Here is a 13,591-nt window from a genome sequence, read left to right on the forward strand (position 1 = left end):
AATTTAAGAATTGTTAAAACAAGAAAACAAAATATTCTTAGCTGATTAAATAAATAGTTGTTAAATGAAATACTTTGGAATTTTATTGTTTTTTTAGAGGGAAAAAAAATGAGGAAGGTGCTCTATACATCGCAGGAAAAAGGTGTAGTGAGGCCTGTGAAATAAGGCAGATATTTTTCTTCAAACTAACAACCAGGCTTCATGATAAATGAAAACAAAATGCCCTCCTGGAGAAAACCATTGCTTTGGAAAAAAACAATGTCAAATGACACAGGATCCTAGAAATGTTTTAAAAAGAAGTGCTAAGCAAGTGTAAGTTATTGCTTTGACTTTCATATTCCTGTTTTGCTGCAAAAATGAAACACAACTCTCTGATCCTCACACCAACCTGTGGGCTCTCAAAGTCCCCTAACCCTCCATTACCACCAAGAAGGTCAAAAGTCCACAAGTTCCTCTTACCGTTGCCAGCTCCATCAATAGCCCTAGGAAACTTCAGCCTCCCTTCTCAGCAAGGACAAAGGAAGTCCAGCAGAAAGGCCAGTTCATTCCATTAACACACAGACCAAATCCTATTACAAAAGACAGATTCCTATCGCTACCCTCATAATCCCGTCCTCCCACAAATAAACATGCCATCAAAACTGTACAGCATTCCGATCATCTCCAATATATGAACTACCTTCACCCAGGCTGGATCTGACCAAGAAGCCAGTCATCAGGCTGACAAGCTGTTAAGGAATGCACGGGCTCTAGCCTTCTATACTGAGGAAACACTGAGGTTTCCTTTTCATCAGCTGCTCCGGTGAATCGGTGTGTTCATTTCCAATGATTCCTTTTGTCAGGGGGATCTCCACAAAACGTGCCCAACGGTTCCCCCTGCGAGGTATTTCATTCTTCAGTTTGAAGAATCTTTTTCTTAAGACATCCGGGAACATAAAATAGCTTGATGTGTTCTGATTGGTAAACCTTTATGCAGCTCTGTGACCTTATGTTTTTACTGACAAAAATTCTTCTGTCTAAACATCTGAGGGGGACCTAAATCCTAGGGTTCACCCTCTTCTAGGAAGTGCTAAATTCAGTAAAAGTGCCAGACACGTGTCCTACTACAACAGACAAGTAGTGCAAGAACCTTTTAAAGGATGATTATTTAATAAACCCCTTAAAACTTTTCTGAGCTTATTTCAGTACTTGAGAGGCACCTGGGAATCTGCAGCGAATACACAGGGGTTTCACTTCGGGCTTTGTTTACAGCAACCCCATTAAGTAATGGTTGGCTTTAACCACTATGAGCTTTAGGGAGCCCAGAGATTAAATGAAATTTTTTTTCACAAAATCTATAGATGCACTAAAGCTTTTCTAAAAATTAAAAAAACAAAAAACACCTACCTGATCTGTGGAAGGAAACCAAGCACACAAAATGGCTCTGAAACCAAGTTACTTTGTGTGTGTCTGTGTATGTATGCACACACCCGACAGATAGATGATGATAGATAGATAGATAGATAGATAGATAGATAGATAGACAGACAGATACAGAGAGAGAGAGATGAGTGTAGTGTGGTACAACTTGATTGTAAACTTGGGATGTCTGTTATTTCAACGAACCTATAGTTCTTTAGAATACTTCTTTGGTAGTCATGCATTTATGCAATATTAAATGATTCCTCCAGAACAATCTATTTTATTTGTTCAAATGGTACTGTCAGCTATTAAACTACTCATGACTTTTGCATCTTTCTCATAGCATCACGTCACTCAGCACTATGTTTTAACAGAAGGAAGCTAACACCATCTGCTTCCTAATTAATGAACAGTTACACATGAGAGTGGACCCCATACAATCTCACCCTTATGTGTGTACGTAGGGAAAGCAGAAGAAAATTAAGCTTTGAGATAAAGCCAAAAATAAGGAAAAGTCTTAAAAATGCTGATTAAAAACTGTCATTTGTCTTCTAAAATTCAGATAGTGATGATGGGAGCAAAACTCTGTAAACATACTAAAACCCACTGAATTGTACTATTTTAGAGTAAATTTTATGTTATGGTATGTGAATTATTTCTCAATAAGCTTGTGTTTAAAAATAAAAATAGACCGGGCTAGGAATTCTTCTGTCTTTATTCATCTTTGTAAACTCAGCATCTAGAATAGTGCCAGTCAGTAGATACTCAACTTTTTTGAAAAGCTGTCATTTGAAACTGCCTGTTTAGGCCCATCATGTTTTTTGAAGAACTTTCATTGACATTATTATTATTTTTTTTGGGGGGGGAGGGCTACTGTCATCCAACGAGCCACAGAATTTTACTATACTATAACAATTAAAAACAAATCAGCCACACTAAAATTGCTGTTCTGTCCAATTTAGTTCAATCTCCCAAAGTTAAAAAGATTACATTTAATAGCTAAGTCAGAAAACACCTTATACTGACAACTAAAAGTGAATTTTTTAAATGTAACAATTAATTTGAAACATTTGTTTTGATTGATTGGTTGAGATTTCTTCCACTTTAAAGCTGTAATTTCATAAACATCTAATGACCAACTTAATGAAATGATGGGGAATGTAGCCTTCGTGTTGAGACAGGAAAAGGTGTGGTGACCACTTGTATATCAAAGATACAAAAGAGACAATTTGAAACTAATCTAATGAGATTATGAAGCCAAAGATCAGGGTCAATGTCGTGAGTTTTCTGAGCGTAATATAACATAAATGGGAAAGAAAAGGAATCTTCACAGCAATAGCCAATACTGAAGGGATATTATTCAAGGAAAAGTCTTGTGATAAATAACTCTAAGCTCACAGATGATCTCTTATAAATTTTCAGCCTTAAAAAGAATGCAGCACACATCTACAACATGGGCAGGGAGGGAACTAGCCAAGATATTTTGTCCTGTGCAATAAGCAAGCCGAACAATAGTTATCAAGTATAATCCCATGGCATGTTTTTAAAATGAGATCTCAAACTTTAAAAACCTGACATTTAAAAGTGGACTTTTAAAAACTGGTAGCTAGTGGTTGCCTCTGAGGGGTGCAAGAATGAAGGAAGTTTACTTTCACTTTACTCCCTTCTATATTGCTGCTTTTTTTTTTTTAATACTGCCTTTTTTAAATTCAAGAGTACCATGCCCCAAAACCTTAAGTTACCATCACACCTTGACTTAACTAAAGAGGAACCTGAAAAGGCTTAAACCAACTTCCTCAAAGACCCACAGATGAAGAGATACACATTAGGAAGTATATTAGGCAGGAGAGAATACAGAATAGACTAGTAAGATCAGACTAGACAGAGAGCAGAATGGGAAGGAAACTGCTGAGAAGAGACAAGCGAACGATTTGTCAAGTGGGAAGGAAGCAGCGGTGAAAAAAAGACAAAAGGAACCAAGCAACCAAAGACAACTTAGAAGTGAAAGAGACTCATTAGAGTCGAACTTTAAATGACAGGATGATGGGAAAGGAAGAGAAATAAATATGGTAAAACACTGATCCAAAGCCGTGAGAACCTTGAGCTGCTGTAATTGACAATGCTACCCTTGACATCATTTTAGTCAATGGTATGCTATCCTTAATCACATACACTGTAAGTACAAGATCCAGTAAACACTAACAGTGTAACTGGAGCAACACTTCACAAAGGGTCAAACAGGACTGCCCCGTTGTGTTCTCAGGCTGCTAGGCCACTTGGTTGCTGTATTCAACAATGAGACATGTTTCGTCAGAGCTTAAGGAAAGCCATGGGGCAATCAAACACTATTGTTCCCTCTTACCTGAGCCTAGATACCGACCCACATGCCAGCATCAGTGGTTCTCAATTTATTTATTCTCTTTTGAGGGACAAATTTAAGTTTCCCTGGAGGCAAACTTAGACAGGGTGGTGAACCGTACTGGTTACCAACAGCCTCTCCAAACATGTACCCAGTCTTTGAAAAACTATGTGGTAAAATATGTGTAACTGTGGCCGCCTATGGAACCCACACTTTGCAAAAGAGCCCAGAACTCATCGTACAGGAAAAGGGTCAAACTCAGAAATAAGTCTTCAGCTGAAACAGCATAAGTTTCAAAACTTTCTTTAAAGATCAGTTTATTGTTTTTTGGGTTTTTGGTGTTTTTTTTTAAAGAAAGGAAGGGAAAAGAGAGAAATATTGATGGGCTGAATCCTGCCTACCCCACAATGGGACGGAGCCCTGACTAGGAATCAAATCAGCAACCTCTCAGTGCAAGGAACCACAGTGCCCAACCAACTGAGCCACTGGCCAGGGCTCGATATAAAAAATTGTTTTAAAAAAATTACAAATCCACCCTGGCCAGTGTGGCTCAGTTGGTTGGAGTGTGGTCCCATACACCAAAAGGTAGTGGGTTTGATCCCTGGCCTGGGCGCATGTGGGAGACAACCAATGGATGTTTCTCACATCAATGTTTCTCTCTCACATCAATGTTCCCTCTCTATATATCTATCTATCTCTATCTCCTTCCCTCTCTAAAATTTTTATTTTTTAAATCACAACTCCAAGTCTGTAAGTTTTAGATAGGATATATATATATCCTATCTAATAATAAAAAGAGAGAGTAATATGCAAATTGACCATCACTCCAACACAAGATGGCTGTCCCATGTAGTCAAAGATGGCTGCCCCCATGTGGACACAAGATGGCTGCCACAAGATGGCCAGCAGGGGAGGGCAGTTGGGAGTGACCAGGCCGGCAGAGGAGGGAAGTTGGGGGCGACTGGGCCTGCAGGGAAGAGCAGTTGGGGGGGACCCAGGCGTGCAGGGGAGAGCAGTTGGGGGGGGGGGGGGACCAGGCCTGCAGGGGAGGGCAGTTAGGGGCAATCAGGCCAGCAGGGGAGCAGTTAGGTGTCGATCAGGTTGGCAGGGGAGTGGTTAGGGGGTGATCAAGCTGGCAGGCAGAAGCGGTTAGGGGCAATCAGGCAGGCAGGCAGGCAGGCGAGCGGTTGGGAATGGACAGTCGGACATCCCTCAAGGGGTCCAATATTGGAGAGCATGCAGGCTGGGCTGGGGGACACCCCCCCTTCCATGCACGAATTTCGTGCACCGGGCCTCTAGTGAGATTATAATGGAGCTGAAAAACTATCGCCTAGTGACGTAGTAGCCATCATGACTTTGAAACACAACATAAAGCTCACTATTTTGGTAGTGCAAAGAAATACTGGGCCTCCCAGTTCTAGATTAAGAGCGATTCCAGTGGATAAGAAAGTTGTAATAATCGCTTCTCGGCCTTTTGGCTGAGATCAAGTGAAAGTTGTAATGGTTGAAGAGGTGGTATTTATTTGCTCTTAAAAAATATATATTATATACATATATACATATATATATATTACACTAGTAGCCCTGTGCACAAATCCGTGTGCCAGTAGCTCGCCTGCCGCCCTCCAGTAGCTCTCCACCTCCTGTAGCTTCCTCCACCCCCGCCCCGCTCTCATAGCTTGCTGCCCTGCCCCCTCCTGTAGCTCGCCACACCCGCTTGTAGCTCGCTGCCCCACCCTCCTGCTGGTCCGTGATCCCGTCATTACGCAGTCAGTCGTTACACTTAACGGTGTAACGACCATTTGTATATTACATTTTTATTATATAGATTTTTATTGAAGGCAAAGTAGATATAGAAACATCAATGATAAGAGAGAATCATTGATCGGCTGCCTCCTGCACACACCCCAACCCAGGCATGTGCCCTTGACTGGATTCGAGCCCAGGACCCTTCAGTCTGCAGGCCAACACTCTATCCACTGAGCCAAACCAGCAAGGATACTTTTTTTTTAATTATTCTTTACCAGAGGATGCTTGTGTTTTTTAAATATATATTTTTTATTGATTTTTTTACAAAGAAGAATGGAGAGGGATAGAGAGTTAGAAACATCAATGAAAGAGAAACATCGATCAGCTGCCTCCTGCACACCCCCTACTAGGGATGTGACCGAAGCCAAGGTACATGCCCTTGACCGGAGTTGAACCTGGGACCCCTTAGTCCGCAGGCCGACGCTCTATCCACTGAGCCAAACCGGTTAGGGCGGATGTTTTTATTGAGAGAGAAACATGGATTGGTTGTCTCCCATACATGTCCCGACTGGGGACTGAACCCACCTAGGTATGTGCCCTGACTGGAATCGAACCCAAAACCTTTCGGTGTACGGGAAGATGCTCCAACCAACTGAGCCACCCGACCAGGGTAGTATTTATTTGTTTTTAAGGGATCACTTAGGAAATGTAACTATTGTGAATCAGATGAAAAGAGCACTGTAATTAGTTAATTTGGAGTTTATTTCTGCTTTTATCTTTACAACTCAATAGAAAGTCACTTCTAATTTCATTTATCCCTTTGTAATACTAGGGTGAAATCTCACTTCTACTTTCCAGGGATGCTGTGAAGCAAGCGTATGAAAATATCAGTCTATGTATACCACTTATTTTCTTGAATTGGAGACTTGCACATTATAGAAATGTGAACTCTATCTGTCCCAGGACCTGCACAACAAATTAAACTAAGGGTAGAACATGATTTCTGAAGGCTTTCTTTTAAGCCACGGTCATGAAACTGGACCATACTCCTTCCTGTGAAGCTGTGCTCCCATTATTAAGACTGACAAAAATGTTAAGAAAGGGGGTATGGTAGCACACATCTGGTCTAACCTCAAGAAGTTCCTTAAGCTCTCTGACCTTTCCATTTCTCTTTATAAAATAAGGATAAATCCCTACTCTTTGGGATAATATCTGTAACAAAGCACCAACACAAGGACTGGCGATCCTAACCTTTAAATGCCCTTAATTGATTACACATAATCTTGTCTTCCAGGAATGCTCTTCCTGTGTTCACCTGTCTCAGTTAGCATCCATACTGTCACACAAAAACTATGAACTCTTATATTACAACTGGACTCTCCCTTAGCATCCTGGGCATGGCCCCCACCATATCCACTGTGTATGAAGTCCTTACAGATTCTGCTTCTTCACTTCTCTGGTTTCATGCCCCTCCCACCCCTGTTTGTCCCTCATCATGGTGCTTGAACTCCTGTCAGAGCCTCATAACTAATTTCCCTGCATTCTTCAAACAGGTGGTATCTTACTCAAGTTCAAATATTAATCATCTCTTCCAAGGTACTAAACACTGGCTTCAAGATAATATCTAAAATCCTTGGCAAGAAATTCAAAGCTTTGCAGGATCTGGTCCTGCCTTCCAGCTGCTCCCAATTTGGAATTCTGATATTCCAGGAGTGTCAAACCAACTTTACTAACTAGCCACACATCTCAGGCTGTTCTTTCTGTTTGAGATAGTTTCTCCTCTATCCCCTTAACCTGGGAAATTTTTTTTTGGGGGGGGGGGGTGAGAAGGGGGGGGTCTTCTTTAAGAATTATTTCTTTTTACAAAATCTTTCCATTCCTTTATTAGAATACTTAACACACAGGATTTCACATATTTATTTACTGTATTATCTCCTCTACTCAGTGGTAAACTGTTGCAGGGCAGGAACTAAGTCTTACGGTGCTGACTATACACAGCACACAGAAACAAGTGAAACTTACTAACTGCCCTTGGAATGGTGGAGCCAAAATGGATCTGAACAATGTGTTTAAGGGCATGAATAAGAAAATGTGTCCACAATAAAGAAGTGTATTAAGGGCGATGTTCTTTTCGGTTGTACACTTGAAACCTGTATGGTTTTAAGAACCAATGTCAACCCAATAAATTCAATTAAAATTTAAAAAGATGTGTATTTAAAAACAGATGTCTTTTTTTAAAATACACTTTTATTTTAGAGGAAGGAAGAGGGAGGGAGAGAGAGAGATAGAAACATCAATGATAAGTCATTGATCGGCTGCCTCCTGCACGCCCCCTACTGGGATCAAGCCCACAACCCAGGCATGTGCCCTGACCGGGAATCAAACTGTGACCTCCTGATTCATAGGTCGATGCTCAAGCACTGAGCCACGCCGGCTGGACTAAAAACGGATGTTTTGAATGGAGTCATTTTTAACGTTTAGTCTATAGATTTTTTTGGTAAGAAAAAATTGTTTTGAGGCTTACAGATTTCCAGAAAATGTAAACCAAATCAATTACTTTAATTACAGAAGATTAACAGTAAAGAATTCAATGCTTTCCTAACAACTGGTAGAAAAATTATTTCTTGCTTATTTCAAGTAAGCATATGGGGAGGAAGAGAAGGCTAGGAAAATAATGTGGGAGAAATTAATCTCAAAATGAGAGCTATTTAAACTCAGCATACATTAGCATCAACCAAATTAAAATAACATTAAGCCAGATCAAACTTATAATAGGTGGAAACAACTAAATACAAGCTAGCAATAAGTTGTTTTAGTTCAATGGAAACTTGGGTCTTGAATATGTAACAGTAAATGTGCCTGTGACTCCTGTATTTTTAGTGCAAAAAGGAAATCTCCCTCCCTTCTTTGGGACGAGGTGCACGTCCAGATTATTTCCATAATACAGAAAACCTTAGTTGCTGATTCAATTAGAGGAGAAACTGGAGAATCAAAGAAAATATTTTCAATTTATAACCCCGAGTCAAAACTAAGTGTGGGAATTCCAGGACACTCTTGTGAACAAGAGAAAGCAGGAAGAAGTAAAATGGTTGAATCAGAACTTCATAAGGAACCAGGAGCTGAAGGTAGTGTCTTCCCAGAATCAGTTCCTGAAGGTGGGGGAGGGGGCCAAAGACTCATTCTTTCCACTCATCATTTACTGAGTATTTCCTCAGTTTGGTCTTCTGTAAAATGTCTACTTCCCGAAGTTGTGAGAATAGCAACAGCCAATATTTACCAAGCACCTTCCTTGCTTAATGATTTACAACCCCATGAACCCCATCATTGCTACTTTGCAGACGAGATAACTAGACCACAATGGGACTTATTTAGGATGACCAGGGCTTTGGAATTTAGGCATTTTAACCCCTGAGACTTCTAAACAACTACCCGAGTGCCTCAACAAATGTGCTCCCTTCCTTCTCAACCAATTATATTCCTAGCTTCTATTAAGGAAAAAAGGAAATGCCCTATTTTTAAAGCAACCTACTGTGTGCCTGGCATGGTGAATTAATGTCCTCATAACAGTTTAGAAAGTTGGTTTATACTTCAAATAAAAGCAAGCTTTCCCCAGTGAAAAATTTATTTTACATTGAAAATCATTCTCAAATGGCTTTCCTGACATAAATCTTCCTGAGTTTGAGCCCCATGAGCCAGGTTTTCCCAGGGTGCGATTCCCACTCTGGGGAAAAAGTGACTGACTATCCAGGGTCCAGATCTACAGAATTGAGAATACTGAGCAACAGCAGCTTTGAGGTTCTAGAATAAGCCACCAATTAAACTTTTCATCTCCAACCTCCAGCAAAAGTAACGAAAAAAGGGAAGGCAGCAGAGACCTTGTCTGTGTGTCTTGCCCACTCAGCTCATTCACCTTGATAAACCAAATCTCTGTTGCACATATCCCTGATATTGAAAATATCTGCAATTTAATAGTTTTATTAAGGTCCATATATTGTATTTGAAACGTCCCAGGATATTGAAATCCTCGCCGGAACTTGACTATAAAATACTAATTAAGAAAAAACAAACAAAGAATCTCAGTGTATTTGCAAAGTACTTCATATGCATTTTAAACACATGACCCCCAGAAATGACTGCCCAAAGGAAGCCATAAAGTTATTAAATCCAAAGCTTTTCATTTTCTTGACATGCTCTTTGTATTCCCTTCAGAAGTTTACTGTTACTGATACTGTTTGCCTTTGGGTATCTGCAATTTGGTGAACCAAAACTTGGGGGAGAAATGTGGTTATTTAATAACAAAACAATGAAAAGCAGAAAAAGGATTTCAATTTGTACAGGTGTGGGGGCGTGGCCTCTGAGGATATTCTTTTCCTGTGATGATTACTTTTGGATTCTAACCCTTACACGTGATCTAAAATGCAGGCAAAAATCAGCAAAGAAGCAACAGATACGGTGGCTGCTTATTGGATGTCTAGACGGCAGGCAAACCCCAAATACCAAAGAAGCATCCATGTGTCAAACCAGCATAATTTTTGAGCTATGCCTGGGGTCACATACAAAAAAAAAAAGGAAAGAAAAAAGTTAGCTTGAAAAGAAAATCTAAGAGGGGTAACCAGAAGGTCAACCACAATTCCCAGGAACTGGGACGAGGCCAGCAGGGATAGCACAGCTAGCCATAGTCATTCCCTGCAGCTTCCTCCCCAGCCCCCACATAAAATCTCCAAGGCCCAACTCCCTGTGTGCAGGCTTCTTCAAGGTCATCCTGAGATAACACAGTGAACAATCGCCAGACATTGAGCCAAGCATACCTTTAGGGCCAAGAATTATATCCCTCTTTTCCCCAAATCACTATATGAATACTGCAAATGCCACCAGGCTTTCTCCATCTTCACCAGAAACAAACCCCCATGCTTTAATTATTTAGGCTGAGCAATTAATAAACGTGTTCGGTTTTGCAACATAAATTATTAAAAGGCTTTTCAAGTCTGGCGAACTGCAGTTCAAAAACAGGTGCTTACTGACAAGGTCAAATCCTCTTTTTTTTTTTTTAACTATTCAAAGGAAAAGGGGAGAAAAAAGTTTTATTAACCTTCTTTTTACGACAAGGTGAGGAGTTGGGGGGAAAGGATCTCGGGGGTAAACCTGTCTCCCCACAGGGACCATGCTTGGCTAAACAGTAATTCTTAAGTCTAGCAATCGGACGTTAGAGGAAGAAAATAAAAAAACAAAGAAATCTACGAGGGTCCTGGTTACCAGGACAAACTCTGCAGCGTCCTGTACCACCGTAAGAAACCACCACCACCATCCCAACCCAAACAAACCTCGCCCCTCCCACACGCAAACACAAAAGAAGACAGCAGCACGCACCCGGAGCCCCGGGACTTCCCCACGGGGGGGTTTTTTGCGTGTCGTCGGGGCTTGGGTCCCCGGAACGTGCGGGCCGGGGCTCAGCTGCTGGGAATGGGGGTGCTGGCCGCACTCGCCGGTTTCCCAGAAAGCAGCCAATTGTCTCCCCCCTCTTCCCCCACGGCAATCGGGTCCCCAAACTGCGCCTCCCCCTTGGGCACGCGGTGACCCCCAAGAAAGAGGCACCGAGGTAGCCAAGAGGAAAGCTCCCCCCCTGGATCTGTCGGTAAAGAAAACAGCTCGGGTCGGGAAGAAAGTTGCACGGGCGAGCTGCTGGCCGGGGCGAGGGCAGCCAGGGGGACACGGCGTCCCTCCGCCCTCACCTGCGCCGGAACAACGGGCCCCTCGCCGCCGGCGCCCGCCCGCCCAGCCCGGCGCCTCCCGCAGGCCGCGCCTCCCTCCCGCACGCCGAGCTGCTGGGGCTTGTTCCTCCTCATGGCTTTGCCCTGACGTAATTCAAACATGGCAACAGTTCGACTTCAAAGGCGAAGCCCCAGACCTCCCAGACGCAGGCTCCAGGCCGCGGGGAACGGACCGAGAACCCGGGGCCACGCTCTCCCGGCCCCTTGGCCGTCGCCGCGCCGGGCGCCGGGACCCCGAGATGCCGCCTCCTCCCTCGCCCGCCGCCCGCCGCCCGGAGCGCGGAAGCCCGCCGCCTCCCCGCGCACCAGCATGGCACCTCACCCGAGTAGCGCCGCCAAAGTTTCCCCGCGAGGGGCAGAGGGACAAAAGCCCCTCCCGAAAGTCGCCCGAACTTCAGGGGGGGCCCGGCCCGTCCGGCCCTCCGCCCGCAGCCGCCCCGAGCGCCGGCGGGGCCCGCGTGGGCACATGCAGCTCTTTGTTTTCTGTCCAGCCCGGCGCTGCCTACGTGCAGCATCGGGATGTCGGATGGTTTCCCTGGGGCGAGACACTTGGCGATCACCCCGGGGGAGGCTCGGCGCCCCGCGCCCCGCGAGCCCGGAGCCCTGTCCTCCCGACCTCCCCTCGGCTTGCAGGCCCGTTTCGTCCAAGTTTTGCCCGGTCCTGGAGGAGAAACGCCCGCGCTCCCCGCCCCGCACCGGCCGAGAGTTGGTGACTTTCACTCTGCTTTTTAAACTGGCAAGACGCCATCATCAGCAAATCACATTGTCCTGCCGGGCGGGCGGCCGGACGCGACAGCGCCCGCATCTCCCTGCTGACCCGGAGCCGGACCCTCCGACGAAAACCAGGTCGCAGCTCCAAGCACGTGGTCTGTCATGTTCGGCACAAAAAAAAAAAAAAAAAAAGCGGTGCCCCGCGGAGTGCTCTCACCCCTTGGGCGCCGACCACGCCGCTGCCTCCATCCCCAGGTCAGTGGGCGCGGACTGGCCATCTTAAGCCCCCCACGCCGGCCCTAGCCAAAGCCCTCGCCGCGGCGCCCACCGCTACGCTACAGGTGAATACACGGCGAACTAAAACTTGGGGCTCCCCAGACACCTCGGGCGCAGGCAGCGCCGCTTGGGCGCGGTCCGGAGGCGACGAGGCGCGGGGGAGCCCGGGCTGCTGCCGAGCGGCCGCGTGCGGCTCTCATTGTCGCATCCGCATCCCTCCGGAGTTCGCCAAACAACGCCCCGCCGCGTGCACTTGGCAACCCCGGCACCGACCCAAAGGCCGATTTAAACCCCCCTCCGGCCCCGCCAGCTCGCAAGCACACGCGGCAACTTAAGTTTTTCAGCCAAGGGGCGTCTACGGTCCACCTTCCTCAACACACGCGCAAGGGGGCTGCCATGGACTAAGCCACGAGGTCCAGCCGCGGAGCCCGACCACTCCCGGGCGCGCGCCCACACCGTGCACCGACCCGGGGGGGGGGGGGGCGCCCCTCCGCAATGGCCAGCGAGTCGTTTTTCCTCTCGGGCCTTTCAGCCCCCTTGGGCTCCTCCGCGCCCGAGAACGCGGCGGCTGACAAAAAAAAGTCATTGTCACCTTTAACGTGGATGCCCCAACTCCAGCGAATTCCGCACTCGTTCCCAGGCTCCACTCCACTTCCCCCACCGCAGGACTTTCGGTTTGCCTTCAGTCCCCTCCCCAAGGAGAAGAGACACACTTAAACGTGCGCATACAAAAGACTCTGGGGTCTGGGGGGGGGGGTCACGAAAACAGCGCTCCCCGCAATGCCATCTCCAAGACAAAACTTCCTGCGTGTGTGTGTGTGTTTGTGTGTGTGTATGGAAGGACTGGGGGAGGTGGGGGAGATGAAATGAGAGGGGGGAAAAAAAGAAGCCACTCTGAAATCAAAGCCTAGGGAGAGTTTTGCACCAGAGTAATGGTTAGAGTCACTCACCTCCCCAAAACAGCCGTTCCACGCGCAGTAACGTCCCCGAGGTGCGGAGTGCACGCCAGGCCAACCCCCCCGCGCCTACCGCTCCCTCCTCCTCAACTGCCTTGTCTAGAAAGATTGTCTCCTGCAGTTCTGCAGTTGCTACCGCTGGCCGGGAAGGTGTAGATTCCGCTTTCCCTCTGCGCACGCGCGACTCCCGGTACAAAATTCTACTGAATCGAGCTCATTTGCATACGGGCGCGCGCGCGTCGAGGGCGGTGAGGCGAGGAGGCCCGGCGGCCGCGCGCGCTCCCGGCGCCTCTATTGTCCTTTTAAGGGGAGAAGCGCCGCGACGCGGGAAACGCGGCGGCCGGAGGCACCCAGGGGGCGGGGACTGCTTA

At 45.9% G+C, this 13,591-nt stretch overlaps 1 protein-coding gene across 4 annotated transcripts in view; it reads right to left on the reverse strand.

Annotated features, from left to right (window-relative positions):
• The window catches only part of SINHCAF (SIN3-HDAC complex associated factor), a 34,014-nt gene extending 20,627 nt beyond the window's left edge, over positions 1-13,387 (reverse strand). The window contains exon 1 of one of the 4 annotated variants that reach the window (XM_079775107.1): positions 13,215-13,387. The gene's annotated coding sequence lies outside the window, so the exon portion shown is untranslated. Of the gene's footprint in view, positions 1-11,599; positions 12,012-12,370; positions 12,829-12,856; positions 13,150-13,214 lie in introns of those variants that run through there. The other 3 variants (XM_079775109.1, XM_079775110.1, XM_079775108.1) reach the window with 3 other exon arrangements.
• Positions 13,388-13,591: the final 204 nt, after the last annotated feature.

Source organism: Cnephaeus nilssonii (genome assembly GCF_951640355.1).
Source record: "Cnephaeus nilssonii genome assembly, chromosome: 6".
In the NCBI taxonomy this organism is placed as follows: Eukaryota; Metazoa; Chordata; class Mammalia; order Chiroptera; family Vespertilionidae; genus Cnephaeus; species Cnephaeus nilssonii.